This window comes from Rhinichthys klamathensis, unplaced genomic scaffold (genome assembly GCF_029890125.1).
Source record: "Rhinichthys klamathensis goyatoka isolate OS25496 unplaced genomic scaffold, OSU_Roscu_1.1 h1tg000191l_1, whole genome shotgun sequence".
In the NCBI taxonomy this organism is placed as follows: domain Eukaryota; kingdom Metazoa; phylum Chordata; class Actinopteri; order Cypriniformes; family Leuciscidae; genus Rhinichthys; species Rhinichthys klamathensis.
Window position 1 is genome coordinate 9,613,029 of NW_026606717.1, and position 17,580 is coordinate 9,630,608.

The 17,580-nt window shown below is 43.7% G+C and overlaps 1 pseudogene; it reads left to right on the forward strand.

Moving 5' to 3' along the window:
• The first annotated feature begins 5,696 nt into the window (after window positions 1–5,696).
• Window positions 5,697–6,537, forward strand: LOC130095613 (gastrula zinc finger protein XlCGF57.1-like; annotated as a pseudogene).
• Window positions 6,538–17,580: the final 11,043 nt, after the last annotated feature.

Genomic DNA, 17,580 nt, shown 5'->3' on the forward strand with positions numbered 1-17,580 from the left:
TAGGTTAACTGAAGAAAACCTGCTCCCGACCAGGTTAGGTTCACAGAGTAAGTTACCATGGTAACTGACTCTGAGTATAAGTTACCTCTCTTTCAGAAACGGGCTTGACTTACTCTGCTTTCTCAGGTTTGACATACCTCACATTCTGAAACAGAAAACCCAGAGTTTCCCTCATTTAAGGGTTAACATACTCAGAGTTTTCACTTAACCTCCTTTCTGAACGGGCCCCAGGTGTAATTGAGAGGCATGATCAATAAATTAATTGATTCAATGAATGCAATACATTTTTATTTTATTTATTTACCTATGTACTTATTTGCATTTTTTTTTTGTTGGGTGACAATTTATTGTTATACACCTGAACTCCTCATTAAAGAACTTAATGAAAAACATGTATTTTCATTTATTTATTTGTGTATCTTCATCTGAATTTGTTATCAAATCAACAGAGAACACACTTTTAGTTTTAGTTCATATTGAATTTTAATAAATGCATTACTAGAATAAAATGCTGTTTCATTGTGCAGCTAATACTTAACGGTTTCGCCAACATAAGAGTGTGTTTAGTTTGCTGTGTTAACTGTTTTGAGAGCAGTTACCTGAGTTTGGAGAAATGTACCAAATCGATTGAGAAAAACTGTAATAACTAATGAATTTAGCAATGGAAGCGAATCAATCAAAACTAACTTTAGCTGGACAATAACTTTATTCTAGAGCTGCTGTAAAGCCAAAACAATCTCTGTTACTTTAATTTCCTATTATCACTGTAAAGCTGCTTTGAAACAATCTATATTGTTAAAAGCGCTATATAAATGAAGGTGACTTGACTTAATTGACTTGTCATTACTTTCGGAAGTACACGTTTACCATATTTCAAAGTTTTAAAAAAGTCCCATTTAAGTGGTTTAAAAAATCACTCAAAAGTTCAACTAATTGCATTTTTAGTATGAACTCAATCTGTGATAGATTTTAAATCAATTACATATAATATGCATTTAGTTAGTCGAAAACATTACTTTTAATTCACACTTTGTATGCGTATTGTTCACAAGCGTATTGTTAAATGACATCAAAGTATATTTTAATTCACATTAATTGCTTGTCAGTACATTGAACAGTGCACTTTAACTATATTTTAGACACCTTTCTATAACTAACTAAGACACTAAAAGCAATTATGAAAGTAGATATTAAGTTGCATTAAAGTTCCACTTAAGTTTTTTTTTTAAATCACTATTGAAAATCACTAATTGAAACTAATTGCATTTAATATGAACTTAATCTGTGATACATTTGAAATCAATTACACATAACAACGATATGTTACAGACGAAATATGAATGTTTAGACAAGATTTCGTTGATTAGTTTTGGATAGATTATAAAGTTTTTGCTGTAAAAAAGACTACTGTCACACCAAATAAGCTTTTGCTCATATGTTAAATATATAGTATGTGAAGTTTTGTCAAAAATAAACTAGGTATATTGAATTACCAACTAAGATGTTATTATAGTGTTTGTTCCAGTATTCAAACAAATGAATCCTTAACTCTGAAGTACGTATGATAAAATGTATACTTTTTAAAAAGAAAGATTACACTTGAAATATTGTTAAATGTGTAATTGTTGTTGATTTACATCTGAACAATTTTTAATAAAATAGCAAAAAATATATATTTACAAGGTAGATGTAAGCAACATCTTAATAGGTCAATATAAACCTTCTCATTAAATTATTTATTATTGTTTTTTATTAGTGACACATTTGGGGAGAGGATATATTCCAAAACTTTCAGTATGAGAATTAACTGCATAGTTAATGCATAGAAATGTTTACCTTGGATATTATACAATTTGCATGCATACAAAATAAGTCCTCACATTCTTTCTTGTGGTACCCAGTGACACACCTGAATGAAAGGCTCATTATGCGGGTCATTATGCGGGTCATTGTCTTCTCAGGTGTGAATCAGAGCATTATTCACGATCATTCATGCCCCACACTTATTCCCTATTCAAACAAAAAGTGTCTTACAAAATTTTAATTAATTGTATTGTTCTGTCTGAATGATTCAGGATGATTTTCAGATCATTTTGAAGCAAAAAATCTAGGAGACAACACCCATTAGACAAAAGTCTTGTGGACACATTTATTATGTGTTTTGTGGCCTTATTTCAGAAACTTTAAGTTTTATTTTTTTCAATAACCATGCATAAACAATATTCTCTCAAAAATACAAAGATGTACATACATGTTGCTCACATATTATGGTAGCCCTGTTTGTGCTAAATAGAGTGTAATTACACCTTTGCCATTAATATGTTTATAAGCAACTGAAAAAAGCACAAATGTCAGGGCATGTCAAAAGATCTCAAGGACCCCAAAAACACCTCAGACCTCAGAGGGTTTAAAGCTCCTGTAGGTAACTTTTGAAAACATGTATTTGCTAAAACTGTCATTATGTCCTGACAGTAGTATATGAGACAGATAATCTGTGTAAAAATCAAGCTCCTCTGGCTCCTCCTAGTGGTCCTATTGCCATTTGCAAGAAATACACGCTCCCGGTCAGAAACAACCAATCAGAGCCAGGAGGAGTGTCTTAGCACTGTCAATCACGCTCGTGTACGCGCTGATCCCCTCTCTTGCACAGCGCGAGCGCCGGAGCGCGAGCCGTCGTTCAAACTCAAGATTGCCGGCGAGCTGGAGCTGTGCTTATGACGGAGAAACAACCTAAACCTAAACTGCCAATTCTCGAGTGACACCTGCTCATAAAACAAAGAGGTAAAAGGAAAAAGACTGATGACGATAAACAAGCGAAAAAGAAAGAAAGAATTACACAGAGCCCATTGACTCGGTGTCAAAACTCTAGCCGCATAACATGTAGATAAAATGTCATGCACTCTGCTAAGCAACAATTGAAACCTGCTAATTCACTGGCTTGTCATGTTGCTGAAATAATGTACTAGCACACCTTATCTAGCATTATATATCGCTAGAATAATTACTTACATACTCTAACGTTAGTTACCGTTATATTAACGCTATCTTACTAGCTATTTATAACTTATAGAAAGAGTGCAACGTTATAAAGTTACATGTAGGCTATTGGAAAATACATAATGATTTGAGGACCAAGTTTGTAGTCAAAGTATGGGCAGGCCATAGTCAATGTAAAGCATATTATTGACGTTTAGTCCCTATTAGTGAATGTGCCATATCACTTTTTATCTGCCGTCATTGGTGGCCCTGTTTACTAGCCTGCGCGTTCACGACAGGCTCCGCTGTGGAGGACGAGCTGTGGAGGGAGGGCTGTAGCGCAGCAGAGAGCAAGGGGGTGGGACCTGTAAGTTGTGCTTGTTCAAATTTTCAGGCTAAGTCAACGTTTTCTCAAAACTCCCTACTGCAGCTTTAAGGGTAACTAAACCCTAAAACAACTTTGTTTAGTTATTGGTCTGTAAGACTGGGGCTTTATTAGTGCTGTTCATTGATTCGAGTACATTTTTTGACATTTGGGTATAAAGCGTTTTAATTCTACAATACATGGTGTAAAAACGTCTGAGTGCTGCCCTCTTTTCCAGCATTTTTCAAATATTGCCAGTGATTGGAGTCAGGCTCTGACCAGGGGTTGAGTTACCCTTTAAGGACACCTTAATGTGCACATGAGAATTCACATTGGAGAAAAAACGTTCACATGCACTTAGTGTGGAAAGAGTTTCATACGTAAAGAATACCTAAATGAGCACATGAGAATTCACACTGGAGAGAAGCCTTATACATGCATAAACGTCAAAAATGTCCTTGAAGTTCATCTGCACTTTCAGTTATGGATGTTGAATTAAAATAAAAAACAACTCAGTGAAGTTTGAATGAATAATAGCCTAATGAATCAGTAATAAAATAAGACAGTGATGAATGTGTAAATTTAATGATTTTTTTTATCTGGTCTATTAAAATCTAACACTGCCAACAGCAATACATTATTTTTTTCATTCCAAATATTGTATCATCAAAAGGATGTTGCTAGCCTTATACGATTTTAAAGAAAAATGTGGCGTAGGGATGACGTCAGAAACTAATTCGCTGTTAGTTCCTTCGAGATTTTCCTATGGGGTTTTTAATTTATGAGTAAAATAAAGTCTGTGGTTAACATAACTTGATGATACTTTGACGTTTTGTTCTATCTACAATGTAAATGGCACACACTCACACCCCAAACTGCCTTATCTAGTAGGCTAATGTAGGCCTACTTTTCCAAAAAAGAACATAACTGCTTCCACTGCATAACCACTGGCTTTATTTTACTCATAAATTGAAAAACCCCATAGGAAAATCTTGAGGGACCCAGGGGGCGGGGCTTTGACGTCATATCTGCACCGCTCTATACTTTAATTTCAGCATATAACAAAGAAATGTTCTAGAACATTCTGTTTACCTTTAAATTATTATGCAACAATCTGACACACAGAACTGGAGTTTTTAAGTTAAATGCCTGTATCTCTGAATTGCAAACTATTCCTATGTCTTTACTTTGCACACATTCAATCGTTTTATCAATGTCTGATTACAGCAATCAACCGTAATCAATATTCTTTCAGCTTCTCTCTGTAGGAATTGAAGAATTGATAGTTTAAAAGTGCTAAAAATATAGAACTCATTTCTAAAAAAAAAACACATCTTTTGAGAAGATAAATTCATTATTTTTTTCATTATTTAGAGTCTGTTGCAAGAAAGTGTTTGAAAATAAATCTGTCTCTCCGGTATAACATTCTGGGAACAATTTCAGTAAAATTTTATCATTATTTCATACATCCAATTTGTTACCATTTCAAGTGCACTTATAGTTGATACTGTTATATTAAACATTATATTAAACTATATGTTATATTATAAACTATGTGCAAACTAGTTTTAATTAAATGTCAAGATTGATGTTCTATTGAAACAGAATATATCACAATCGATTCTATTTTCTGTTCTAACTGAGATTATTTCTGTCATTGAAATGCATTGTTGATTAATTTATGTTATAATTAGTTTTTTTTAATTTGTTTAATTTAAATTTTTTTTTCATTGAAACGTAAAATACGCGATTTTGTTTGTTAAATCTTATATTGTGTCCTGCTTTCTCAAAAAAAAAAATCATGGAATTGTTTCTAAACGACTAGTAGAGCAAAGCATTTCCACCTGTATAATTGAGAGTGATTATAAGTGTGATGAGCATCTGCTAAATAAGCAAATGAGCGTCCACAATTCACACCTTCTGTCAGTGAAGCCGCTCCCACTGCCATTCATGAGAGTTTAAATGCTGTTTAAATATTCCCATCTTCCCAAAGGAGAAGAAGCAGCAAGCAGGAGGAATTACTCCAGGAGAAACTACTGACATACTATTGAAAAGATGGAGTTTGAGGAAGAACCCTGCAGAATAAAAGATGAAGATACAGATGAACGAATAGGTTGGTGTTTTCCATCATTCTCTTTAATGACTGATAAGAAACATTAAGATGAAAACTGACATGGAACAAAACATCTAAAACTAGATACTAGTAGACTCAATAGTAAACTAGGTTTGTGTTAAATTAAGAATGAACTTTATTTTTTGTTTCTCAGTTGTCATTCTTTAATTGAATTATGGGAATATGTTGATTTTAGACCCGATGGCAGTGAATGAAGACAAACAGCAAGAATCTCATCATTTCGCAGATGGAGATGGAAACACAGCCATTTCACAGACTGAAAAGAGTTTCACAAAGAAACAAGCTGGAAAAGCTGGAGTCAAAGGATCTTTCACCTGCTCTGAGTGTGGAAAGAGTTACACAATGAAAGGAAACCTCACTGTGCACATGAAAGATCACACTGGGGAGAAACAGTTCACATGTGCTCAGTGCGGAGAGAGTTTCGTACATAAATCAAAACTCAAAAGACACATGAGAATTCACACAGGAGAGAGGCCTTATACATGCTCCCAGTGTGGAAAAAGTTTCATTTACAAAACACATCTAAATGACCACATGAGAATTCACACCGGAGAAAAACCATTCACATGCACTCAGTGCGGAAAGAGTTTCAGGTGCAAAAGCTTTCTCAAAGATCATCTGCGCTCTCACACTGGAGTGAGATCATTCAGCTGTGATCAGTGTGATAAAACATTTGTTTTTGATTCAAATTTAAGAAGACACCTTAAAGTTCATGCAGCCTCACTTTTGTTCTTTTTGTGAAAAGAGTTTTTCAGAACTGTACTATTTAAAAGAGCATGAGCGTGTACACACTGGTGTGAAAGCTTATATGTGCTTTGACTGTGGGAAGAGCTGTACTACATTGAGCAACTTAAAATCACACCAGAGAATTCATACTGGAGAGAAACCGTACAAGTGTGCACACTGTGGAAAGAGTTTCACTCAGTCAGGAACCTTGAAAACTCACGAGAGAGTTCATACTGGAGAGAAGCCACACCAGTGCTCTTCATGTGGGAAGAGTTTCGCCCACTTTCCTAATCTACATGTCCATAAGAAAAAGCATTGCCCAAAGTTGTCTAAATGAACAAAGTTTTACATTCAGATCCATGACTTGCTAGTAAATAATTCGATATTCAGATTAAGCAAAAGTTGACATTTCTGAAACAATAGCCTATTAGGCCATTATCCATATCACAAAACAGTTTGTTTTTAGTCTCGCTGTTTAGAGGTGATGCATTGAGAATATACTGAAAACCTTTTTTGCATTGAAAACGTCTCGGTTACTGATGTAACCCTCGTTCCCCGAAGGAGGGAACGGGAGACGTGACGTCGACGTGACGACGTTAGGGGATCACTTCAGGGAGCCCTATCAACTTCGAGTATCTAAGAACAAGCCAATGAACGTTGGCGTGCGTGAACGCGTCACCGTGCACACACCGTTTTTCACTGAGGAGCCGAGTTTAATGACGGCCGTACAGCGATGGTCAGCAACTGTGGCGGGGCGGGACGTCACGTCTCCCGTTCCCTCCTTCGGGGAACGAGGGTTACATCAGTAACCGAGACGTTCCCCTTCAGTCGCTCACGTTCGACGTGACGTCGACGTGACGACGTTAGGGGATCCCATGGAAAACGCCATCGGTTGCTGCCACATCCAGCGCCCTACGCAAGACTCTCAGACCCCCAACTGCTGGGGCGGAAGACCTGCGTAGAGGGAGTTCAATTGCTGTTCCATATACCCACACAGAGAACCTTGAATAACACTGGGAAAGCGTGCCCCTCCAGAGGAGAGGGACGCTGCGGAGCCACATCCTGCCCGAAGGGAGGTACCATGTGGAGAATACACATATGGACTGGCCGGTTAGGGCAGTACAACATATGGAATGTCACTGGGGTGGCTCCAGCCTAAGAAGGGGGAAGCTACACCAGACAGTGACGGCAGAGCGAGCTCTGCCAAGGGAAAGACACGGGCTCACCGCAGGGAGCTGGTCGTGGAAGAATACTCATATGGGATCGCCGCAGGGATCACACATATGGAACCCAGCCTAGCACAAGTTACACAAGCATACGAGCACTAGGCCTGGCGTCGGACGTTTCGCAACGTCCGACTGCCGAAGGGGTGTGGAGGAACTCACAGGGTTCGCCTAGGTGGGGAACTCGACTGGAGCAAAAAAGCGCACGTATCCGCTCCGTGGAGGGGAGTGGCGCAGCAAGCCGACACTAGAGCGGGAACTTCGGTGTTACCGGCTGGTTGAAGCGAGCACACAGGAAGAAACCGGCTCAACACGTAGGCTATAAAACCTAGCGAACGTGTTAGGTGTCGCGCAGCCCGCAGCTCTACAGATATCTGTCAGCGAGGCGCCATGTGCCAGCGCCCAAGAAGAAGCGACACTTCTAGTGGAGTGGGCTCTCAACCCGGGCGGGCAAGGCACGCCTTGGGCTTCGTAAGCCAAGGCGATGGCATCCACTATCCAGTGGGCCATCCTCTGCTTGGAGACAGCCTTCCCCTTCTGCTGGCCTCCGTAACAGACGAAGAGCTGATCTGAGGTCCTGAGGCTTTGCGTTCTGTCCACGTACAAGCGCAGAGCGCGGACGGGACAGAGAAAAGCCAGGGCTGGGTCTGCCTCCTCCGAGGGCAGCGCTTGCAGGTTCACCACCTGGTCCCGGAAGGGAGTGGTAGGAACCTTGGGCACGTATCCGGGCCGGGGTCTCAGGATCACGTGAGAGTTATCCGGGCCGAATTTCAGGCACGATTCGTCGACCGAAAATGCATGTAGGTCCCCTACCCTCTTGATAGAGGCCAATGCAACCAGGAGAACTGTCTTACAGGACAAGATTTTTAACTCAGCTGACTGCAGAGGCTCAAAGGGTGGTCTCTGAAGAGCTGAAAGGACCAGAGACAAATCCCAAGAGGGTATAGAGAGTGGGCGAGGAGGATTCAGTCTCCTCGCTCCCCTCAGGAACCTAACGACCAGGTCGTGCTTCCCCAAGGACTTACCATCAACAGCATCGTGATGTGCGGCAATAGCGGCCACGTACACTTTAAGGGTGGAGGGAGACAGCCTTCGCTCCAACCCATCTTGCAGGAAGGAAAGCACGGCTCTGATCGAGCATGATCGGGGGTTCTCCTCGTGAGAAGAACACTATTCAACGAATAGGTTCCACTTCAATGCATAGAGGCACCTCGTAGAGGGGGCTCTAGCGGAAGTGATGGTGTCAACTACCGCTGGGGGTAGGTCACCTAGAACCTCCGCGTCCCGTCCAGGGACCAGACATGAAGCTTCCAGAGGTCTGGACGCGGGTGCCACGTCTCTGAGAGAGCAGGTCCTCTCTCAGAGGGATGGGCCAGGGAGGGGCTGTCGCGAGGAGCACTAGTTTCGGGAACCAGGTCCGGTTGGGCCAAAACGGCGCAACTAACAAGACCTGCTCCTCGTCCTCCCTGACTTTGCACAAGGTCTGTGCCAGAAGGCTCACTGGGGGAAACGCATACTTGCGAAGACCCCGGGGCCAGCTGTGTGCCAGAGCATCCGTGCCGAGGGTCCCCTCGGTCAGGGAATAGAACAACTGGCAGTGAGACGTGTCCAGGGCGGCAAACAGATCTATCTGTGCGGTCCCGAAGTGCCTGAAGATCAGCTGGACCACCTGGGGATGGAGTCGCCATTCTCCCGGTAGCACCTGCTGCCGTGAGAGCTCGTCGGCTGCACGGTTGAGCAGGCCCGGAATGTAAACGGCATGAAGCGACCTCAGATGCTTCTGACTCCAAAGGAGGAGATGGCGGGCGAGTTGTGACATGCGGCGGGAGCGTAGACCACCCTGACGGTTGATGTACGCAACAGTCGCAGTGTTGTCCGTACGGACCAGTACATGCTTGCCTTGTAGCGACGTTTTGAAGCGGCCCAGCGCAAGATGTACTGCTACCAACTCGAGGCAGTTGATGTGCCAATGCAGTTGAGGCCCCGTCCACAGACCTGAAGCTGCATGCCCGTTGTACGTGGCCCCCCAGCCGGTGATAGAGGCATCCGTGGAGACCACAGAGTGCCTGGACACTTGTTCTAGGGGAACACCTGCCCGCAGGAACGAAGGGTCCGACCACAAGCTGAGAGTTTGGCGACAGTGCGGGGTTACTGGAACCCGGCACGAGCCGCTCTGCCACGCCCATCTCGGGACTCGATCGTGAAGCCAGTGTTGGAGCGGTCTCATATGAAGCAATCCGAGCGGCGTTACCGCGGCTGCAGATGCCATATGCCCCAGGAGCCTCTGAAACAGTTTCAGTGGTGCCGCTGTTCTGCGTCTGAGCGTACTCACGCAGTTCAACACTGACTGGACGCGGGCCTCGGTGAGACGCGCTGTCATGTTGATCGAGTCCAACTCCATACCGAGAAAAGAGATCCTCTGCCCGGGGGTGAGTTTGCTGTTTTCCCAGTTGACCCGAAGCCCTAGGGCACCATGTCCCTGTGTTCGCACAACTGCTCTCTCGACTGGGCGAGAATAAGCCAGTCGTCGAGGTAGTTGAGAATGCGAACACCACGCTCGCACATGGGAGCAATGGCCGCCTCCGCGACTTTCGTGAAGACACGGGGCGACAGGGCCAGCCCGAAGGGTAAGACTTTGTACTGATATGCCCGTCCCTCGAACGCAAAGCGAAGAAACGGTCTGTGTCGAGGGAGAATCGAGACATGAAAGTACGCGTCCTTCAGGTCGATCGCTGCAAACCAATCTTGGGGACGGATGCATTTGAAAATGCGTTTCTGCGTAAGCATCTTGAATGGTAGCCTGTGCAGGGACCGATTCAGGACGCGCAGGTCCAAGATTGGTCGTAACCCACCTCCTTTCTTGGGTACAATGAAGTACGGGCTGTAGAAGCCGGTCTTCATATCGGCTGGAGGGACTGGCTCGATTGCGCCCTTCGCCAGTAGGACTGCAATCTCCGCCCTGAGAACAGGGGCACTGTCCGCCAGAACACGGGTGAACAGGATGCCCCTGAAAGCAGGGGGGCGCCGGGCGAACTGAATTGCATAGCCGAGTCTGATGGTACGGATGAGCCAGCGAGACGGGCTGGGAAGCGTTAACCAAGCTCCCAGAGACCGAGCAAGCGGGACCAACGGCACCACAGACGTACCCAGAGTGGGGCAGCGTGGCGGAATGCAGGGACCCGACTCGGACGGCACAGCGGCCCGAAGTGGGGTCTGAACGTGTGGTGCAAAACGTACCTGCTTCCGTCGAAGGGCAAAGTGAGTGTGCGGAGGCGATACTGCGTCCAGGACACAGCCACTGCTGCCCGCTGGCGATGAAAGAGGGGCTTGGGAGTGACAAGGCATAGCGTCGTCGACTGCCAAGCGCGCCCTCTTGGGGCCCAGAGGTTTCAGAAATTGCTCTTTTATTGAAAAGGTGGGTACCACTGAAAAGAAAAGGAAACAAAAGATTCTCCGCCCGGCCCTCCACCGGGGGAAGGAGTGGCTCGTCCGCCATCTCCTGAAGAGCAACTTGATCCACCTCTGGGCCGCCCGTCTCAGGGTCGTTTGCACCGACGCTTACCTCCTGGATTGGCAGCGGCCTGGACGGGCGGGGTCGGCTTCCTGCGGCTTGCTCCACGCTGAGGCCTGGATGATGGCTGCTGCTGGGGCTTAGCGGGAGCGGAGGACGCTGCAGGAGGCCGACCTCGGCGACGAGTAGACGGAGGGGCTGCGGCCGGCGGGCGGGTGGGAGCAGCAGCGGTCCGCCGGGGCAGGATGTGTCGGATGGCCTCCGTCTGCTTCTGTGCGGCCGAGAACTGTTGGGCAAAGCTCTCGACCGCGTCGCCGAACAACCCAACCTGGGAGAGAGGGGCATCCAGGAACCGGTACTTATCGGTGTCCCTCATGTCCGCCAGGTTGAGCCAAAGGTGGCGCTCCTGGACCACCAAGGTGGACATCGCCTGACCGACTGAACGTGCGGTTTCCTTCGTCGCCCGGAGGGCGAGGTCGGTTGCCACACGGAGCTCCCGGAGGAGCTCTGGGTCAGAACCACCCTCGTTCATGTCCATGAGCGCCTGGGCCTGGTGGACCTGCAAGAGCGCCATGGCATGAAGAGCGGAAGCAGCCTGTCCATAGGCCTTGTAAGCCCTCGCCGTTAGACCGGACGAGAACTTACAGGCCTTGGACGGGAGGCGTGGGTCACCCCGCCAGGAGGAGGCGGATGCCGGACACAACTGCATCGCGACAGCCCGCTCCACTGGGGGGATCCCCACATACCCCTTAGCTGCCCCGCCGTCGAGGGTGGCGAGGGGAGAGGAGCCACTAGGACGGCTTCGGGCACTATACGGTGCCTTCCACGTCTTAGAAAGCTCCTCATGCACCTCCGGAAAGAAAGGTACCGGGGCGGCGCACTGAGAACCAGCACGGCCCGCCCCGAGAAACCAATCGTCCAGCCGAGAAGGTTCGGGACGTGGTGGAGGATTCCACGCAAGCCCGACCTTCTCGGCGGCCCGGGATAGCATAGCGGCCCATTCTGGATCCGGCTCGGACAACGCTACACACCCCGAAGGGGGCAACGCAGCCGAGTCGTCATCTCCAGATGACCGCTCCCCCTCCGATGCTGCGATCGACATCTGATCGTCAGCTGGTGCCCCAAAGGAAACGACTGGTCGTTCCGGAGAAGGACCGAGCCGTTCGCAAAGGGGCGCCGATGGCAACAGCACATGAGAGGCGTGAGGGGCCCGCGGAGATTGCCTCGGCGGGGAAGCCCTCACGGTAATCCTCAGATCACCCTGGTCATGCGCCGAAGTAGGCCTATTCTGCGGGGCAGAATAAGCACTAGATCGGGGCATAGGCGAGGGGACTGCACCTCCCTTGAGGTAAGCGACATGAACCATCCACAAAAGCTGCCTCAGCGTGCTGAATGCCCAAACACGAGATGCAGCTATTGTGACCATCTGCTGGCGCCAGGGAACGACGGCATCCAGAAACGCACAAGCGGAATGACATCTTGAAAAAGACGCAGGGTCCGCTTGTGTTGCTCTTTTAGTAAAAATAAAAAAGGAAATTGCTCTCACAGTGCTGAGGCGCCCAGGGGTAGCCACTGTGTGGACACACACACACACAAACAAAAGTGCTGTGAGAACAGCAGTTGAGAGCTGCACTGCTCGCGGCCACCGCTGATCGCGCCGTCACACCAACACTGGAACAGAGATCTTCCTTGAGTCTTCAAAAGGCGTTGAATCTCAGACACACAGTCACAGGAAACTCGCGCTCCGAAATGAAAGACGGTGTGTGCTCGCGCCCGCTTCCTGTTTTATACCCGCGCTGCGGGGCGGGGGCGCGTGACGCGTTCACGCACGCCAACGTTCATTGGCTTGTTCTTAGATACTCGAAGTTGATAGGGCTCCCTGAAGTGATCCCCTAACGTCGTCACGTCGACGTCACGTCGAACGTGAGCGACTGAAGGGGAACTCAGAGACTCTGCACATTGCCCCAGATATCCTTCCTTACTGATATGGGATTGTTATATTGCAAATTACACTATATGTCAATGCCTTTGCAAGACAAGCCCAGACTCGCAGCAGGTGGAGATTATGTTCTGGAGTTCTGCATGTTTGTTCCTGTGAGTGAATGATTACAATGTCATTTAATTAATATTGTAACTTTGCAGGGGAAAAGCTCACTAATCTTGTTTATGCTATTGAATTATTGTGGTACTATTTGCTATTTGTAACATTCAACCAGTTTTTCTACTTGTTAGGCCCCACGAATGTCAATTGTAATTCAAATTGTACGGTGTAAAATACTGTTTATGAACCTACTTAATTGTTCCTTATTTCTGTTTAATTGTAGACCTCAAATATCAGCATGCACAGAATAACCTCAATAAATCTTTGAAGTGCAACATCAATCTGTCCTGTTTCTCTAAACGGAAACACACCCATCAATTTTTGTACTCTCAACCTGAACCCTTTGAGTGCCTTATAGCGCTTGCACAATAAGAAATACAAACGTTTTTGATTATTCAGGCCTAATGGATAAATTGACTTTATTTTTCATTAAATCAAGGGGTATCAAAAATGAAAAATAAATCAAAAATTATTTTAACTAAAACCAGCTCTCAAATTTACAAATGTAAGAGAAGATGAAATTGCTAAGCAGAAGAGAAGGTGTTCTGTGTCTGTGGAAATTCATCAGTTAAATAGGCTACTTGTTTCATGAGGTTCTCTATGAGGTTCTAACAATAGTTTTGCAGTTCCTCAGATGTTGCCATTTAATTTCCTTTCAACCACATGATGAGCGAGAAGGACCTTGGCTGCAGCCAGCAGTTGCTCCGCCTATTTACTCTGATTGGCTTATTTGTTTTTCATAGGCATTCATGTCTTTACTATAATATACAGACAATACAACATTAGCATATAAAATATAAGAAAACTCAGTCTGACATTATTATGAATTCTTAGAACTTGATCTGAGAATGTCATATGGATCTTGGCTCATTTGAGCAGATCACGACCAAATCAAGTCTTTGTTCACTTGATTTGCTTTTAACTGCTGCAAGTTTAATATTCTGGATCAGTCGAATTCACATATTAACCATTCAATGTTATTTGTGAACCAGTTGATCGAAAATAATCGGCTTAAAAGGGGTCATATAATGGTACGTGCACTTTTACAAGTTGATTGTACTGAAATGTGTTGGCAGTGCCTGTACACAACCATCATATAATGATAAAATCTATCCAGTGTTTTTTTTTTTTTTTAAATCTCTTTATACACTGTAACGGATTTTTGTAATTTGAACAGTATTTTACTGTAATATGTACAGTATACTACTGTTAAATTGTACCAACAGTTTAATACTGTAAATAGCAAAGGATCATGGGAAAATATATGTTTACTACTGTAATTATTCTCTACTGTAAATCGATTTACAGTAGCGACAATGCCCGCAAAAAACTGACCAATGACAATGGAGACTTCTTTTCAAGTTTTTTTTAATCGGTTGGTGGGGACAACTGAGGAAAAGACTCAACAAAAAGGTTAGTATTATTTCTGTCATTATTTTATGCAAAACGGATATATTTTCAAATGCATTCACTTATTAACAACAACCTAACATGAAACAGTGTTGCAAATTGAGTGAGTTAAGCAAACGCGAGGACAGTATTCCAGTCAAGAGCATTTTTTTTCTGCCTGTTTGTCAATGCAGGTGGTTAACGTTACGTGACTACCGTCATCATAGTGATTTTCTGATTTACTTCAACGGGGTGAATAAAGTTTACATTGACTAATAGTTAGTGAAACAGAAAAAAAAATGCTCTTTTAATGTTCCTATCTACCTCTTTAATGTAAATGAGCTGAGCAGGAGGACTCATTAACAGCAAACTATCTTAAAATACGTAAATAAAAGTGAGGCAACACTAAAGACGGAGGTTGTATTATAACAGTATTTTGAAGTGAATCTTTTGTTTTTCTTTAAAGTTTGCTGTTAGAACCGCCATTTGGAACGTTGGAGGTGTCCTGGAGTTATTTTCTGGCGGTTACCGGCATCTGAGGAAACTGGTCAGCAGAAGCTGGTGATTATATGACGTTATATGACTCTTATATTAAAACGTAAACATTGCAAATTGAGTGAGATAAGCAAACGCGAGGACAGTATTCCAGTCAAAAGCATTTTTTTTCTCCCTGTTTGTCAATGCGGGTGGTTACGTGACTGCCGTAATCATTGTGATTTACTTCAACAGGGTGAATAAAGTTTACATTGACTAATAGTTAGTGAAACAGAAAAAAAATGCTCTTTTAATGTTCCTCTAACGTTAACGTTACCTCTTTAATGTAAATTAGCTAAGCAGGAGGACTCTATGGAAACTTAACGTTAACAGCATTCTATCTTAAAATACGTTAAGAAAATTGAGGCAACACTAAAAGACGGAGGTTGTATTATTATAATTTGAAGTGAATCTTTTGTTTTTCTTTAAAGTTTGCTGTTAGAACCGCCATTTGGAACGTCGGAGGTGTCCTGGAGTTATTTTCTGGCGGCAGGGCCGGCGCTAGCCATTTGGGTGCCCTAAGCACAAATGCTTGGTGGTGCCCCCCACCCAAGGAATAACAACCATTCAGAATTTCTTAGTCTGATGAAGCACAATATAATAATTCTGTACATAATTTGTAGGGCTGGGAAAAGATTAATCACGATTAATCGCATCCAAAATAAAAGTTTGTTTCTACATGAATGATATATGTGTGTGTACTGTGTATAATTATTTTGTATATATATAAATACACATTTGCATGTATGTATTTAAGAAATATTTGTTATATATAAAATATTTAAATTGATATATAATATAAATTATATATAAATATATACAGTATATACATGCAAATATTTCTTAAATATATACGTGCATATGTGTGTGTATTTATATACAAAATAATTATACACAGTACACACACATATATCATGTTATTCATGTAGACACAAACTTTTATTTTGGATGCGATTATTCTTTTCCCAGCCCTAATATTTTGACAACTCTATGAATATGAAAATATACAAACACTGATGGTGCGTTCACGTGCTATGGTAATTATGGTAAATACCAAAAGCCGACATGGAAAATGCACATGAACACCCCCTCATGTGGTATTTTCCACTGGGCAACGAGTTGCCGAGATGAGATTACCTTTGACCTTTTCAAAATGGCGGAGAGCAACGCAAGAGTTGTGAATGGTAAAAATATGTACTATTCATGATCTAGAAAATATACAGCGTATATTATTTACGTTTGAGTTTTGATAAATCATTTTCTTGCTGTAGCAGATGACTTAAGCAAATAGTTTTAGCTAAATAACAGGTCTGGATCTCCATCTTTTTACCACATTACGACAACAAAAGCACTTGAACGCAACACACTGGTAAATACCAGTTCACAAGTGGAAAATATCATATTTTCCATAGCACGTGAACGCACCATTAGATTGTGGGTTTTTTTTTTTTCTAATTGCACTTTCACCGACAGATGTCGCCCTTGGGCCTTGGCCAATGAACCTCTTGAAAATGACCGCATTATCCGCATAGAACAACAACGAAAAAACGTATCTAAGCGGTCTTCCTTTTCTTCTCAAACAAACTAACTGCATCTTAAATAGCCCAAGTTTTAAAATTTTCCGGGGGAGAAAGCCCCGGACCCCCGTTAAAATAAACGATTCAACATGCAGGGCTAAAAAAGCCCCGGATCATTTCATTTGCACTGCTATAGCGACGCCCCCCTGGACATGCATACACGACGCAAGGGCGCCCGCGCTACAAAACTAACATTTTTATTTAAAACATTGTCTTACCTGCAAAGCGACGCGCGAGTATCATCCCGCTGTCTATTCTTTTTCCTTTTTTCGCCCCCGACTCTTGGTGCCTTTCCGAGGCCATGTCTGAGGTCGGTGTCTGCCAAATTTGACATTGAGGCATAATCGAACAGACCACTGGGAGGTGGGGAAGGGGGGGCACCAGAGGGAGACGAAAAAGGAGATTCACCTTTTTCTCGACTAATTTGGTCTAGGCCTATATTACTTTTGTATTGCTTTAGTATATTAACATGCTTTAGACATATTTTATTTGTTATTTATACTAGTAGCCTATTGTGATGATTTTTCACGACCCAGATTTTTTGGTGCCCCCCCAAGCACTTGGTGCCCTACGCGCAGCGCGTGATGTGCGTGTGCGGAGCGCCGGCCCTGTCTGGCGGTTAAAGTTACCGTCATCTGAGGAAACTGGTAAGCAGAAGATGGTGATTATATGACGTTATATGACTCTTACGTTAACGTTATGTGAAAACGCACACATTAACAGACGGTTTAAAAAAGCAACAGTCAAGATGGTTGCGCAGTTTGTGTGCAAACACTGCAAGTTATCTGTGTGAACGCATTGCAGATTTTATCACCATATCATAATGCATAGGAACCTGGCTAATTTTAGGTTCAACTGTGGTTTGCCGACTTGTCCTTGTAGTTTTCAGACTCTGTCTGCACTAAAGTCACATATGCGTCGTAAGCACACACAGACAAAAAAGGTTAACTTCAGAGCGGCTCAAATGGATGCTGTGATTTGTCAGTTTGCAGGATGCGAGCATACATCTCCCAATTTGTATAGCTTGTGCGACCATTTAAAATGG